The sequence below is a fragment of the Podarcis pityusensis genome (genome assembly GCF_964106645.2).
Source record: "Podarcis pityusensis genome assembly, chromosome: Z".
Lineage (NCBI taxonomy): Eukaryota > Metazoa > Chordata > Lepidosauria > Squamata > Lacertidae > Podarcis > Podarcis pityusensis.
Window position 1 is genome coordinate 6,239,003 of NC_138044.1, and position 15,756 is coordinate 6,254,758.

The following is a 15,756-nucleotide window of genomic DNA, read 5'->3' on the forward strand; positions in this document are numbered from 1 at the left end:
GTAATAATTTGTTATTATTTTTATCATCATCATCATAATTTATCATTTATACCCCATCCATCTGGCTGAGTATCCCCAGCCAAATATAAAACGTTTAAGTTGAAAAATTACAATGGGAGAGTGTGGTAGATCACTGCTGGTTTTTGATATTGGATACTAGCTCACAGCCTACTGGAAGTTGGACATGCCTGCTATACAACTTGACTAGACATAGCTCTGGCACTCGCCCGCACCAACCCTGCTACCATGATGCAGTCTGAGCAATTTTATCTGCAAAAAACTTCACAAAATCATTGCAGGAGATCTTGGGGTCCTTATCAGACCCCAATGGCTAAGGTGGTTCTGTTAGACTGTGAAGCACCTGAAAGAGTCTCCATTCTGACAGGAAGAGCTGTTTGACAGTGGAACAGATTCCCATGAGAGGTGGTGGACTCTGCTTCCTTGGAGGTTTTTAAGCAGTGGTTATATGGCTATCTGACATGGATGCTTTAGCTGAGATTCCTGCATTGCAGAGGATTGGACTAGAGGACCCTTGGGTCCTTTCCAACTCTAAGATTCCATGATTCTATGGCACTATTTTCCACACATGCAATAGAGGCAGCAAAGAAGGTCCTCTTTGCCATCACTATTGACACTTGGTAGGCTCGACACTGAGCTCTAACCCATTTTCAGTCTGATTCACAGTAATTTTTTCACCACCAGCGCTCTAGCCATGTCAGCAATTGTTTCATCACCCTCAGTGCTGGGGAAAACCACAGGGCCGTCTGGGCTCCATGCAATCAGAGAGGGTACTTTGGAGCCAGACAGTCAATAGCCCTGGTTAGCTGCATATTCCAGTGAGCCACCAGGAAATCAGATGAGAGGCCATCAGCATGGGATAAGACACCCCCACCACTTTCCTAAAGCCATTTGGATCCATTAAGTGCTGGGGGTGGACCATTCAAATTGGTCCCACCTCCCTCACGGAGAAGTCTAGTTGTACCAGGAAGTGATCTGATAATGGTACTTCTTTTGTTCCACTGGAACTTAGTGTCAGATCACCCACATCCACATCCACAAACATCCACAAACACCAGATCTAAGGCTATGAGTAGGGTCAGACATAAAAAAACATGACATTTGAATCCACACAAAACATTCAATTTTAGGACTTCTGGGTTGGCGCCGCTGGCAATGGCGGATTTCCTCCGATCGGGAGGAATCCGCTCCGTGGAAAAAAGGGTCTGAACCGCCATGGCGAGGCGGAGACCCATCAAAAACCACAGGCAGGAGAAGCCTGTGGACGTGGGATTCGGCTGGCACCTTTGCGCCCCCCCTACTCGCGGGGAACCCCGGTTTCGGGGATCCGGAGCGACGTGGGGGTGAGTGGCGCGGTGCTTTGAATCGACTGCTTCTTTCACGGAGTGAAGCCGCATTGCTGTTGCTGGAGAGTGCTGACTTTTTCCTGTGGACAATTGGATTTTAAATAACTGCTCGTGAGTAGAACGGAAAATTGGATTAAGAAATTTCTTTCAATTTGGCACTGAAGCGGGAAGGTCTAAACAGGAAGTCCGCCTTCCGCTTTTGTAGATAGATTAAAGCAAAGACACGGTAAGCTAGAGTTTAGAAAGTCGTCTGTAAAGGATCAATTTTCATCATTTAAAATTACTGAACCCCCCTTGGAAGCAGGTGAAGAGGGGGGAATTTTTTCTGGACTGTTTAAACCTGCAGAAGAGAGAGTAAAGAAAAGCAATTTTCCACCGTCTTGAACCTGGGAGCGGGGTGTAGGACAGACATCCTCGGGAAGTTCATTGACTATAGACAAACGTTTTTGACAGATAGTTAAAAGAAGAGAAACATATTGATTCCATTTTTCCCCTTTGCATCTAAAAGGAACAAAATATTGACAAAATATCTGAAAAAGGAAACTTTGTTGTTAGATCTGCTTTTAAAAGAAAAAAAGAGATGGATACAAATAGAAGCTTTTTCCCCTAGAGGGAGCTTGCGAAACTGTTATTAAATCCGAACTGGGACCTGTGCAGCTGCAATAGATTATGATCATGGGATTAGACTCTGACCTTGAACAAGAATGTACTCAGAGGCTCTGGTGCTTGCCTTCTGCAAGACAAGTGCCTTTTTGGAACAGTTACATGAGAAGACGGATTTGATGACTGTTGCGATCGGAAATTTTGGACAGGTAGTGGGTACGTATATAGAACCCACTCAGGAATTAATCCAGGAGTGTGCTCTGACAGATCAGATGAGGGAGGAGGTTGTTGCTGGACCCTGGGAGGCAGAGATGGAGGGAACTGTGGCCCAGCAGGAACATGAGTTGTTGGATTTGATGAATGAACCTGGAAAAAGCCAGATTTGGAGTCTTGTTTGGCTTGGAGATGGGGGGCTGGATAGACCCCCCTATGCAGGGATGTTTTGACCTTTCAAGTCTGGCTTTGGGCCGGGAGGAGTTCGGAGTTGTGGGGGTCCTTAACTTTAGAGAGACCTTGAAACATGCTTTGAAATACCACATGCAGTTCAGTGTTGACTATGGAAAAGGGGCTGATCTGTCGAGAAGGGACAAAAATATTGTTAAGCTGGAGTCTCCACGAGTGAAAGGAGCAGAAGACAAAGTAAAGTGCAGGTATAAATATGAAGAAGACCTGCGAAAGGGACATGGAAGAGATCTAAGAGCCTCGGATACAAGGTTACCAGGTTGATGAACTAGATGGATGGGATAGAAAGGACTGACAAAACCCGAGACCAGGAGGAAGAGACGTTGGATGAAGATTGGAAGAAAGTTTAAAAAAAAATTATCTAGGAAAGTTTTGTAAAATTAATGAGTATTAGAAAAATGTTGGAACGAAATTATTTGGCTGTAGCAGAAATGTTAAAAAGAATTATGTAAGAATATGTTATGGTTATGAGAAATTGGTATAAATAAGATTTAAGCTTTAAGTTTTAGGGTTTTTTATGGTAAGATAAGGTTAAAATAGATTAAGGTAATTTAATGACAGAATATTATGAAAGATGGAAAGGATTTGCTGAGATAATTAATAACTAGAATACAAAAAAGGGAGGTGTGGGGAGGTCCATGAAACAAGTTAACGAAAGATAAAGATTTGGGAATATTGGATTTGTTTATAATTTTTTGTTTACTTTTGCTTTTTGATTTTGATGTATTTGTGTGATTTGTTTCTTTCTCTGACTTTTGTTTTTATTGACTTGTATTGTTTAACTTCTCTTTTTGTCTATTTTTTTCCTTTGTTTCTTTGTAATCTTAAAACACTCAATAAATATTATTTTTTAAAAAAACAACATTCAATTTTATTTATACAAAATGCCTTGAGTGAAAAGAAGAGAAGACAACAACTGCTAGTCAGTTACCAAGTGAGTCCCTCCCTTTTGCCATCTGGAGTCAAGGTGGTTACTTGGCATTCTTAGTATTGTTGGCCTGCATTTTCTTCACCCCTTGTTGTTTTGTTTCCTTGCAAAACACATGCTCTGCAGGAACTTGGAATCAACCCCCTTCAAAGATTAATAACTAACTGATCTGGGTGGTGGTGTTGTTTAGTCATTTAGTCATGTCCGACTCTTTGTGACCCCATGGACCAGAGCATGCCAGGCACTCCTGTCTTCCACTGCCTCCCGCAGTTTGGTCAGACTCATGTTTGTAGCTTCGAGAACACTGTCCAGCCATCTCGTTGTCTGTCATCCCCTGATACTGATCTGGTTATCTTAATGCTATTTCTGTGCCACTTGTGAGACTGGTTGTTTGTGTTGTGGTTCTTGGACTTGGCCATGGCTGAAACCTCAAACTCTGCCACAGTTCAAACCCAAACCAGAAATGTTCAGCACACAGAAGTAAATTTATGAAGTGATTTCAGGAGATGCATCCTTTCCCTGCGTGCTAGATAGCTTGATGGGCAGGGGGCAGGTTTACTTGTGGATTTATGAGAAGCTCAGGCTACATACAAACTACTTTCTATGATGAAAGGATGCAGCCCCTGGCATATATTGTGATTAAGGGAAAGGAGAGTTGAAGCTTTGAATTCCCTAGCAAGGCTCTCTCTCTTAGCCCCCATTAATTACAGCAAATCTCCCATAGTGACCAGAGATTGGAAGACAGATATTTCCTGTTATGGTAGAAGGTAAAGGCTCTGATGAACCGTTGCATTATCCATGCAACTATTCTAAAGGGCAGCCAGGTACATAGAGCTGCACCCCCCACTTCCTCCTGATTCAAGGCATGAAGCCAGAGGGCTAAAACTTCTCCATCTAATGATGCTTAAAAACACCATTCAAATCAATTCACTTCTTTCATTCTGCATATTGACTTGTAACCATAATGTGTGCCCAAGCTTCCTCATTGAAGGATTGTCTGGTGTTGAGAGGTTGAAAGTGAAGGGGGAATGTTTTGTGCCATTAATTCTCACAGTCCCCCATTAATAGCCCAGAAATGAACCTGATCATTAATGTTTAAAGGATACTCAGTTCTTTAAAATGCTATTAAGAACACACAAAGGGGAAGGGGGTTGACTTGGATCTCTCTTGCCAGAAAGCCTAACAGCATTTGTTCAGTAGGAATTGACATATTTGTGTGCTAGCCCATAACTGCAATTATAAACAGAAAAGCAAGCAAGCATCAGCATATACAATACTTATATGCAATGACACATTATAACACTTGAAAGTGAGTTCTCTTCTATGTGCGTGGTGTGTTTTATAGTTAGCAGCCAGCAGCAGTCAGATTTAGCTCATTTCAGCTTTTGGGAGCTTGAAACCAAAAGCTCATGAACAGAACTTGCAAATAGGGGCATTTGCAAGGGTATTTAGTGGGGGAGTTTGAAGGGGGAGGCCCACAGTACAGTTTCATGGTGTGCTAAGGAACAAAAGATATGGAGGGCAAGGGAGCTGTTACACCTCTGCCATGTTTTTCTTTCTGCCAGAGAATGTACAAAAGTACACATGTAGCAAGTGCAAACTGGTTGCCTTCCTGGAAGAGAAGGTGCAGCAGTCTGAGGCATGCATAGCCACACTTCAAGCTACAGGACAAGATGCAGAGTTTCTCAATACAGCTGAGTTGACTGTGATGGAACAGCAACACCAGTGGTTTACCCCTGGGGAGGAGGAAGAATGTCTATTGCAAGAAACTAGCCCCTGGAGAAATTTGACACAAAGAAATAGGACAGCCACAAGTCACACTGTCACTGGAGCTGCAAAAACGCAGGACACACTAAGGTGGCTGTGAAAGATACAGTGCACAGAACAATTCCTGCCACCACCAACCCCCGGAGGAGGAAGAGACAGGAGGAGGTGGGCTTGGAGGAGTCTTTTTACACTCGACCTAACTTCTTCAGATCCAAGGCTCCTGATCTTGGATGAGTATCCTTATAACCCACTTGCTATCTTCCATTGAGACAATCTCAGAGAAAGGGAATTGCATTGCTCCAGACAAGGCAAGCTGAGAGTGGGCTGTACTCAAGCGATAGGGTTCCTGCCTCTATATCCAGATAAGCTCCAGTAAACAAGTGGAGAAGACTCAAGAGCAGCTACAGACCTTAGAACACTCCAAGGAGACTTTGAAAGACAGAGCGTATAAGAATGGTTCCTGCCAGCTCTACCTCCCTTTTAAATAGCACACAATTCAAAGTGTGGGTGATGACCTTTAAAGCCCTAAATGGCCTTGGCCCAGTATACCTGAAGGAGCATCTCCACCCCCATCATTCTGCTTGGACACTGAGGTCCTCCTGTGAGGGTCTTCTGCTGGTTCCCTAACTGCAAGAAGTGAAGTTACAGGGAACCACTGAGAAATGCTATTGGGTGACAGAGAAAAGGTGAAACTATTCAACACCTACTTTGCCTCTGTCTTCACCCAAAAGGAAAGTGATGCCCAGTCTGGTGATAACAGAATAAATGATGTAAGGAGGGAGCCGCAGCCCAAGACAGGAAAAGAGGTAGTAAGGGAACACCCAGCTTCTTAAAATGAATTCACATTTCCAGGGCTTGACGAGCTGAATCCAAGGGTACTAAAGGAGCTTGCAGGTATAATTTCAGAGCCTTTGTCTATTATCTTTGAGAATTATTGGAGAACAGGTGAAGTCCCTACAGACTGGAGGTGGGCAAATGTCCCCATCTTCAAAAGCGGGGGAAAGGAAGACCCAGGTAACTACCAACCGGTGAGCTTGACATCAATACCAGGGAAGCTCCTAGAACAGATAATTCAACAGTCGGTCTGTGAGCATTTAGAAAAGGATGCTGTGATTACTAAAACCCAGCATGGGTTTCTCAAAAATAAGTCATGCCAGACCAATCTGATTTCTTTCTCTTTTTTATGGTATTACAAACTTGGTGGATCAGGGAAATGCTGTGAATGTAGTGTATCTCGATTTCAGTAAGGCTTTTGACAAAGCCCCCCATGATATTCTCGTGAGGAAGCTGGTAAAATGTGGGTCGGACGAGGCAACTGTTAGTTGGAATTGTTGACTGACCGAATCCAAAGAGTACTCATTAATGGCTCCTCATCATCCTGGAAAAAAGTGACAAGTGGGGTGCCATAACTTTCTGACAGCAAGAGCTGTTCAGCAGTGGAATGGTCTCCCTCAGGAGGTTGTAGGCTCCCATTCCTTGGAGGATTTAACCAAAGGTTTCATGGTCATCTGCCATGGATGCTTTAGCTGAGATTCCTGCTTTGCAGGGGGTTGAACTAGATGACCCTTGGGGTCCCTTCCAACTCTACAGTTCTATGAATCTACGGTATGAAGTGGCACACATATCCAAGGAGTTAATACAGAAAGGATGCACTTTTTAAAAGTGAATCTTTCTACTTTCCATTCCTGCTTCAGGTCAGTGTGGTATATCACAGAGTACGGCATCGGCTCAGCTGCCAGTCCACGTGACGCCATTAATCCACCTCTTGGCATTTTTCAACATTAAACCTATGTGCATATTATTACAGTATGTCAGCTGGAAAGCTGCCACCTCCCTCCCCCCTCCACAAAAGGCCACTCACAGCTAACAGTATGAATTATTGGAAAAATTGCAACAGAGAGGGAGCCCTCTCTGCAGCCCCCTTTGCTCTCAATGGGTTTATGCAAATCAGCCAAATTAAGCCAGCAGAGTTGACCTTAGTCATAAAATAAATCCACTTGATGTATAAGTAAGGGATGGAGAAGTGGGCAGGGTTGGAGGGAAGCGGGGAGCTGAAGCGGTGACATAGAATTTATGCAGAAGGAAAGCAATGCACTACTTTTCTATGTTTCTGTCCTGCCCATTCCACAGTTTTCTGAGTCATTAACCAAGCCATTTTGCAATGCATTTAAACTTTCTTGAACTTAGCTATACAATCAGCAGTGAGGGAGAAAAGACGACTTAGTGGAAAGGTGTGGAGTCAGCAGAAAAAAGGGGTGGATGGGAAAGATGAGAGGCAGCAAAGTAGCCTGGTGTGTTTATACAGCCTTTTTCCAACCAATGCCCCCCCCACCCCATTGAGTAGGTCAGGATAAGTTTTCTTTAACCTTTTGCACATGTTCCAGCCACATATTCAATGAGAGACTTGCTTAATGGGAAGTGTGTTGTGAGAGGCAGTCAGCAGCGACACCAATTTCCACAGTAGCGAGTCACCCATCTGGAATGAAGGATATCTCAGGCCCTCCATTTCTGATGTTTAGAGTATGAGCACCATCACTGATGTAGCCAAAATGGCACATCCCTTGCATATGGGGGAGGTATCAGCAGGCTTGAAAAAATGCAAGCAATTGGGGGGGGGACTAAGGGGAGGGATCAAACCCTCCCCTAAAAAAAGAGAGACACTAAAGCCTGTGCATGATCAGTGGCCATGGTGGGTGATTTGTTGCAGGGAGAAAATGGAAGACATGGGGAATAGATGGAATTATTTATTTGTTTACTTTCTTTCCTACATTGATCTTTCCCCCTTTCTTCCATCATGGAGCCCAAGGTACTATGCATGTTGAAATGGTTCAGAGGAGCAGTGTGAGTTTTCTCTCATGGATGCAGGAGGCCGACTGGCTTCAATTAGAAGTCCAAGGATTAGAGGCACTTCACACACACACACACTCTCTCAGCCCTGCATTCCCTGCTGGGTAACCCTCCTCTAGCTGCTTAAGTCTTCCCTCCTCTGTGATTCCTATGATGATTGGCCCCATGCTGCTATTAAGCTTTTTCCTAAGCTCAAGAGCAGTACCAGGGACAAGTTCCATCAGAATCATGAGAGGGGGAGCAGACGGAGATTTAAAACTTTTCTCTCCATGCAATCTCCCTTGTGTTGCTCAGGTGGCTGAGGAACAGCTGAGAGTGGTGAAAAGAGGTTGTGGTACAGACAAAAGTTGATATTCAGCTGGAAACCCCCCTTCCCGCTCTTTCTTCCACTTGGCTAATCAGTGGGAGAGTATGTTGAGAGCTATGTTAGATTATGCAGTGGGCCAGAAATAGCCAGGGAGGGGGGATATTGCAAACTTCTGAACAAGAAAATAAAAATTGAGAGAATCATATTTCTTAGACACTGTGCACACTGACCAGAGAATTTTCATTGCACCTGAAGAATATAAACCTCTTAATGGAAGGTTCACCATGAGACCTAGTGAATGTACACAATAGTTAGTTATTATGCACATTAATCACTCAATTTACATTCCCCTGATTGTAGCCCCACAAACATGCAGTGTGTCTCAGAAATACATGGCATCAAACACCATCAGTCCAATGACCATTCAAGGCTCCATTATGAATGCACACAGCAACAGCCAGGATGTCTAGCCTATTGAATGGCCATCACAAAATGACAGGATGAGAGCAATCAAAAGGCAGTCTTTGGATCATCTCATTATTGTAAATTTCTAAAGGAATCAATTCCATGATTTAGAGACTTGTGAAATCCAAAGCAGAACTAGATTTCAATATACACATTCATGGTTTACAGCTATATATTACCTCTAGAATCAGAGGCAGCATAAACCTCTAAATAGCAGTCACTGGGGAAGAGCAGCTGGATGGGGCTATTGTGTTCATGTCTTACTTGTGTACATCTGTTTGGTCACTATGAGAAACAGGAGGCTCAACTATATGGCCCTTTGGGCTGATCCAGCAGGGCTATTCTTATGTTATTTAGTCTAGGAAGTTCAGAAATGGAGTATGAAATTCCTCAGGTATCCCCAGTAATAGCGGTGAGTATGGAGAAGAGAAGTGGTGGTGGTAGCAGTAGCAAGAGCATTGTGTTTTGTACTTGCTTATGTATCAGATATATATCCTCTCCAATTCAACATGTCTAGAACATAGGAAGAAGCCTTACATCAAGTCAGAACAATGGTCCATCTAGCTCAGCATTGGCTACACTGTCTACACTGACTGGCAACAGCTCTCCAGGATTTCACACAGGGATCTCTCCTAGCTGTACCTGGAGAAGTCAGGGATTCAACAGAGACCTTCTGCATTCAAAAGGTGCTCCACAACTGGTGTATAGCCCTTTCTCTAACTGAAGGCAATTCAGTCACATAATAAGACACAAAGGAAAAGTAACCAACTCATCAGTGTGTCACAAACAAAAGTGCCTTTGTTCTGAGTTGAGTTCTTACATATCCTTGCCCAGGTACCTCTGAGATTCCAGAGAAGATAGCAATGAAGGCCATATCCATTGAATGGCAGAGGGCAAATACCTTACCTTATTTTTGACACTGCAAGGGAGAAATTACTTCACTTCTCAGTTGTTCATGCCTTCCTTAAAGAATTTCATAATTCAGCAAAATGCAACTAGTTATATAGATGGCATCCCATTCTCTCCCTCACAATAGTCCTCAATGACATCTTCATGCCACCAAATCATGAAATGTCACAGGACATTAGAGCACTACAAAAAGGAAAATGTTCACACAAGGAAGTTTGGGTGTTATTGTTCCGGTGGCTACTTCTACCTCAACAAGAAACATCTGTTTTGGTCCCAAAACTGAAAATGCAAAATATTCAATGCAACCCATATTTAGAGGGTTGTAAAGGTAAACACCTAGACAGCATCTTCAAAAGCAGAGACATCACCTTGCCAACAAAGGTCCGTATAGTTAAAGCTATGGTTTTCCCAGTAATGATGTATGGAAGTGAGAGCTGGACCATAAAGGCTGATCACCGAAGAATTGATGCTTTTGAATTATGGCACTGGAGGAGACTCTTGAGAGTCCCATGGACTGCAAGAAGATCAAACCTATCCATTCTTAAGGAAATCAGCCCTGAGCGCTCACTGAGGCTCCAATACTTTGGCCACCTCGTGAGAAGAGAAGACTCCCTGGAAAAGACCCTGATGTTGGGAAAGATGGAGGGCACAAGGAGAAGGAGACGACAGAGGACGAGATGGTTGGACAGTGTTCTCGAAGCTACTAAAATGAGTTTGACCAAACTGTGGCAGACAGTGGAAGACAGGAGTGCCTGGCGTGCTCTGGTCCATGGGGTCATGAAGAGTCGGACATGACTAAATGACTAAACAACAGCAACAAAGGTAAATGTTGTATCCAATGTTAGTCATAAGGCATAAACCACTGGATAGTAGCCAAGTCCAGTTCAGAGAAGATCCACAGAAATTAATATACCTAATGTAATCATACCTACCCCCAGGGAGGTTCAGCTGGCATCCTTCTTATACACCTTTAGATGTCAGGTGAAAATGTTAGCTTTCTCCCAGGCCTTTGGCTGATTGACATCCAATGCCCTTTTAAATGTTTTGCAGGAGGGGGGGGTGTTATTGGTTTATTTTAATTTTTGTTATGTTGTGTTTTTCATGTTGTACTTTTGTGCTGTGAACCTCCCTGAGATATGTGGGTAACAGTACAGTGCAATACAGTACAGTAGCTTACAAGTTGTGAAGTGCCTCACAAGCTTTATTATGCTTACCTCCATCCTTTTCCTGTGAGACCTCACACAGTTGTTCAGATTTGTCAAGTGGGAGACCAAAAGCCAAGCAATGGGTGCAGTTATGTAGTACATGGAGAAGGAGCTGGATGTGGGGCCAGAACATTATCTTTTTCCATGGACCAAATCTGATAGTTGGGCAAGGTTGCCCATCTCTTAATCACCTAGGTGGAATCTACACACATGTTAAAAGCATTGTTAAAATGCTTTTTAAAAAATCACTTTGAAAATGCATTGAACTTGCTATGGCTCACTGTCACCATCTGGTGTAACAATTGTATATTGCACTTTACAACACAGTCAAAATGTTTTATTTGCCACTGTATAGCTGAGTCCCTAGTGTTACAATTATGTGAAGTGACCCATTTCTGTCTGAGCTGACATTTGCCTGATCATTGGGTTTTGCACAGTGCACAGAAATCCCTTTGATACAGACACATCTTTACCTGCCCTACACCTGACAGGTGTAGGACAGGTGGACATGTCTTGGCTACATTGGCATTGTGGGTCAAATAGGGGAGGCCTGGCAGGCATAATTAGGTCAGAGGTTCCCTGCTTCTAATGTAGAATAAGTCGTCAACCCATTTAGTTATACTGGTTCTATGTGTGATCATAGAGTTGGAACACAGATGAGAATTGCTTTTACACTCCATTCCTCTTAATAAAAAGTGGTGCCTAATAGGCATCACAGCCGATAAATCCATGGGTTATAGCCAGCTAAGTTCAACTCACAGTAGACCCCTTGACAGTATTCCTAAGTTAGTCATGCCCATTAATTCCAATGAGCCTTCTCTAACATTAGGTACAGCCCACATCTCTTGTGTCAGCAGCCCTACATACTGTATGTTGCTTTAAATATTGATAATGAAAGTCATATATCACGGGTTTAGGAGAATGACAGGTTCCATGCCTGATAGCAAGAGCGTTCTACAATAATCAGATATTCAATAATTCATGAAAATATATTCCCTTCCCAAATCAAATTGGAAGCTATTTTGTGTAATATATTATTTAAAATTCAATATTATAATGCTCATAACTTGGTCTTCCTGCATCAGAGGACCATTCTGAAATGTGATTATGTGCAGACTCTATTTAAATGTGACAATTTTGGCTTTTCATTTGTTTAGCGGCTTAAATGTGGGAGCCTGAGTGGAACTAAGTCGCCTGACAACAAAATCCAAATGGCTGCTGCAGAGAACACTGCAGGGTCATTCTATAGCTTGAAAGACATTTATATGTAAAAAAATCAGGGACATAATCAGTGCTTGTGGATCGCTGGTGATGGATATTGGGTCTGCCAGCAGCTTTCAAAGAGGTGGGTATCACTCTTGCTGGTAGAATTTGGTTACACATTACTCTACCTTTATGAAAAAGATACACCTGTAAGTCAAGTTCTGAGTTTTGAGAAATCTGAAGTATCCTCCAGAGACCAACAGAGAAATGTGGAGGAAATCATAAGGTAAGCAAACCTCTCAGTTATGTTTTCTTTCCATTTCTCATTTCCCCAGTTGTAAGTTCAGTTCCCCACATTTTCACATCAGTTATAACCTCATCAAAATCCATCAGTATATTATTGTGTATTTTATTTTAAATCTCACTCAATTCAACGTGCTTGTGTTGGCCTATAAAGTTTACATGCCTCAGTACTTATTATGAATTTGGCAACAAAGCATCTCAACTACTAACAAATGCTGTCAAAAAACGGAGAAGTAGAAATCTAATTACTGGGATTTTCAATCCTGAAGGGACAGTATGCAATGACACAACAGAGATCAGCAACTTACTCAGAGGATATTATGCTTCTCTCTACTCATCTGACTACCCACCTCAAAAATTAATAGACGATTACCTTTCAGAGGTAGATTTTCAGCCACTGTCAGATGAGCACCGATAGTAACTAAACCAACCCATCTCTCAGGAGAAAGGCAATTAAGAATTTAAAATCTGGAAAGTCACTAGGATTGGATGACTTTATAGGAGAGTTTTTTAAAGTTTTTCACAATGAGCTTGCCCCATGAATGACTGAACTATACAATTCAATCCCAGAAGGGGGATGTGTACCACAAATATGATGTTCTTCAAAACTGATGCTACTTTGGAAACCAGGGAAAGACCCTACTGGAGTTGAGTCATATAGGCCAATAGCTCTCATTAATGTAGATGTGAAATTGTTTACAGCAATAATGATCAGGTGGCTAAACATGTTTATTTCTCAATACATAATTCCAGACCAAGCAGGGTTCGTGCCAGCAAGAAGCACCTCATGTCCCATGAAGGATACTAAACATATACATGAGTTGAATAGAAAGAAGAAAGCTGACAAACTAATCTCTCTTGATACCTATAAGGCTTTTGATAGAGTTGATTCACTGTTTTTGACAAACTACTAACCAAATCAAAATTTGGATCGAAGTTCTTGCACCTCAGTAAGGAACAATACTCCAACTCAAAGGCAATCATTTCAATCAGTGGCTATAATGCTCAGGCTGTAGCTCTCTTACACTGCAAGCAACAGGGCTATCCTCTGTCACCATTGTTGTTTGCATTGGTCATAGAGATATTAGCCATCCAACTATGCAAAGACACTTGTATAGAGGGTCACCATGGGGGATAAGGTACACAAAATAAATATGTTTGCAGATGGCACCCTCTTATTTTTACAAAATCCAGTAACAGTCCTTGAGGCACTTAAGTGACAGAAATGTATCACAAGGTAGCAGGATTGTTATTAATTTTTCATTAATAACAATCCAATATAAACCACATTAATACAATACCAAATCATAATTCAATTAAAAGAGCCAGTTATCCAATTCCAAATTAAACATTTTGGATGACTTCCTATGTTCTGATTTTTGGAAGATGCTATTATTCCTTGTGCCTGCTCCAATCCTCTTATTTAATCCAAATAATACAATTCCGATGTTGCTCCTTTATTTTAACAGCCACTGCTGTGATGACTTTCATGAGTATTTAACTATTCCATATCCTTTATTTTGCAAAAGGAGTTTAAGTCTTGTAACTTTCTGTGTGGAAGACTTTTTTTAAACATTCGTCCTTCCTTTTTGTTGTAGTCAATCATTTTCGACATCCCCCCCCCACTCCAAGGACTCAATTTTGCTGCGTAATGGCCTCTCGCCATCTTGCTTTTCTGAAAACTGAAAGAGGTCTGGTGTCTGGCCATTACTCCGGGCAGACTTCCAGCACTTTCTTTTATTTCCTTCCTGTCCAATAACAAGCTAATATCTCACCAGCACCGTAATAAATCAAAGTTATAGTCCTCATTAGAGGGTATTGTCACAAAACATCCCAATGTTTCCACACAGTTCCATTCTTTCAATTAATCCATAAGCATTATAAAGTTCTTTTTTATTCCCCCTTGCATTCCATTAATATTTGCAACCCATTATTAATTACATTCCATTAGTAGCTAATTTTTCTTCAGTGAAGAGTTGCCAATTCATAAAACGACATAGTGAATGTATAAAGAGAGAACAAAGGCTCCTCTCCACCAACATACAAATCCAATTATGATGAAAATCTTCTCCAGACTGAGACCTTGGCACTCAGTGGCTGCTTCATTTAGCAGAAAAACTTCTGCTCATGGTGGCTGCATTGGAGAGTTTCCGATATGTGCAGTGCTATGCACTCAGAGTCCCTGCCCCCTGCATTCCGTAGAAGCGGGAGGCAGGTACCGGACAATATGCGAGTGAAAGCTCACCCCTCCTACCCGGGGGGGGGGGGGAGATTGCAAGGATAATTACTCTCAAATTATCCTTAATTGGCTGCATGCCTGGGATCCACTATGGTGGGAGCTGCTGTTCACCATGGTGGCAAGCACCGGAAGTCTGCAAATCAACTACTCTAAATCTGTGCTCCTTTCTATAAATTTATACAACACTACAAGACTGATTACCAGTTAACTTTCCATTTGCCATAGCACATGGAGGATTAAAGTACTCAGGTATTAACCTCACTGCAGACACAAGACAACTGGGACGTAGAAACTATGGGGGACAAAGGCATTCAACAAGAACTTAGGAAATGGATACATTTCAGCCATAGCTGGCTTGGGTGAACAGCCGTTGTCAAAATGTCAGTGTTACCTAAGTTCTTTTATATATTTTTTCAAGTTTTGCCTATTCCTACCCCTCTTCTTCAGCTAAAGAGATGGCAAAACAAACTGAACACATTTGTGTCAGGAGGCAAAAAATCTAGGATAAGCAACAAAATGTTCTGTGGACATAGAACAAAAGGAAGGATGGGAATGCCTAACATAATGTTGTACTGTACAAGAATCAAGTTCTCGAACCCATTGCTCAAGGGAAGCACAGAGGACCCTTGGGTCCAACTCAATATGTTTCCTTCCACACCTTCAATGAAAGGCCACCCTTTCTTACCTTTGTCCTTGAAGGAGATAAGGAAAATAGACAATCCATTTACTAGATCAATTCTTATCATGTGGAGAACATGGAGCAAAGCACTGGCCCCTGACCCTTCACCACTGGTCCTGTTCCCGGATCATCCAGCCTTCAGACACACAGATAAATATCAACAGTTCAAGGGTTGGGAGGATGTAGGCATTTATACAATCCATGACCTGCTTCTCAGAGGAGAAACTGCAAGGTAAATTAAAAGGTACTCATATTGGTTTCAAGTAGCTCAGGCTCATGCTTTTTCACTTTGTTTGGAATGTAGGGAAGAGGGTCTATGCACACTTACTTTCTTTGAGTCCTTATGCAGCAAGCCAGCATATGACCTGAAGGGTGCTGCTTCCCTAATATACAGCAATCTTTATTTTATTTTTTAAAATGGTATTTATTAAATTTTCCATTTTAACAATCCAATAAAAACCACATTAAAACATTC